The sequence below is a fragment of the Microtus ochrogaster genome, linkage group LG1 (genome assembly GCF_000317375.1).
Source record: "Microtus ochrogaster isolate Prairie Vole_2 linkage group LG1, MicOch1.0, whole genome shotgun sequence".
Classification (NCBI taxonomy): Eukaryota; Metazoa; Chordata; class Mammalia; order Rodentia; family Cricetidae; genus Microtus; species Microtus ochrogaster.
In genome coordinates, this window is record NC_022027.1 from 29,150,477 (window position 1) to 29,151,895 (window position 1,419).

Consider the following 1,419-nt stretch of genomic DNA (forward strand, 5'->3'; position numbering starts at 1 on the left):
AAATAAAGATTCAGGTGAGAATATGCAGGACAAGGACTCTCTGAGTCACCTCTTTGCTCTTTGTAAAGGCTGCTCTGGCTGGTTCCTGTCAGGTAGTTTGGGGGTATGTGTGCAAGGCTTCATGGGCACCCATGGAGTGGTAGAGGCAGTCTTCATCCTACCATGTTTTTCCGTGTCCCTGATCTTCATTTATCATCTTTCCAGCTCCGCAAGAAGTTCCGTGAATCACAGGGTCTCATGGGGGATAAATAATGCCTAGCTTCTCACATGTGACGCAGCCTGTTCCTGTGAGGTGTCCCATGGACCTGGACGTGGGGTCTGTTCTCCCCAGCTGCCTGGTCAAACTGCCAGCCCAGGCCTATTGCCAGCACCAAGCCCGACTTTGGAGCCCTCCGCTGGGGGCTCTGGCTGTGTGGGCAGCATCTGGATTTGATGTGCTGATTTCCAGCAAGAGACAAAGCAGCCTCCCAAAGAGCATAACTTTGGCCCAAATGGGGCGTGTCTACAATACGAAGACGAGTGTGTGGATTTACTCGTGTGCCGTCATCGTTTCCTTCACCCCCACTTCCAAAAGCTAAAGCAGACTTCCTAAGAGCAAACGGCTTTAATATTCCGATGATGCTTCCTGGGTCTGTGGTACGCAAAAGTCAAAGCACTCCAAAGCGCTCCTGAGATAGCAGATAGTGTACCTGGTCCAGCAGAGGCAGCGACACCGCCTGGCAGGTTTCTACCTCCTGCCTGCACACTGTCATCTTTATATCCTGCTGTCTGGCCCAGCCTCGTTCTAAAGCTGCCTTCCCACCTGGTTTGGGTTTGGATAGAAAGAAAGAATTTGATTTCCTGGTGATGATTCCTTATGGCAGAGTATAAAGGTGAGTCTCGAACGGAAATAGTCCCAGGGCATAAATCCATGTAAAACAAAACAAAACAAAACAAAACAGTTTTAGTAACCTCATTGACCCAAGGTGGTTGTTGTTGGGAAACCTGCTCTTACTTTAAAAGATTAAGAACAGTTTTTATTTTTTGTTGTTTGCGGATGCATGTGTGTGCTATGGTATGTGTGTATAGGTCAACTTTGAGGAGCTGGTTTTCTCCTTCCATATTATTTTTGAGGCAGAGTCTCTCTCGTTTCCAAGCTGGTTGGCCCTCAATCTTCTGATACACTGACCTCCCACATACCTGTGAGTGCTAGGGTAGGAAACCAATTGCCACATCTGGCAGTGTTACCTGGGTTCTGGGGATTGAACTCAGGTCATAAGGTTTACTGGCAAGCTGAGTCATCTACCTGGTCATAAAAATTCCTTTTAGAAGGAATTTTCTAGATTCTTTTGTCACCCTATCCAATCCTCTGTGACCCCCATCCTGACCCCTTCTCTTTGGGTATTAGGAAAATGTTTGTCATACCTCCCTGTTACTTCC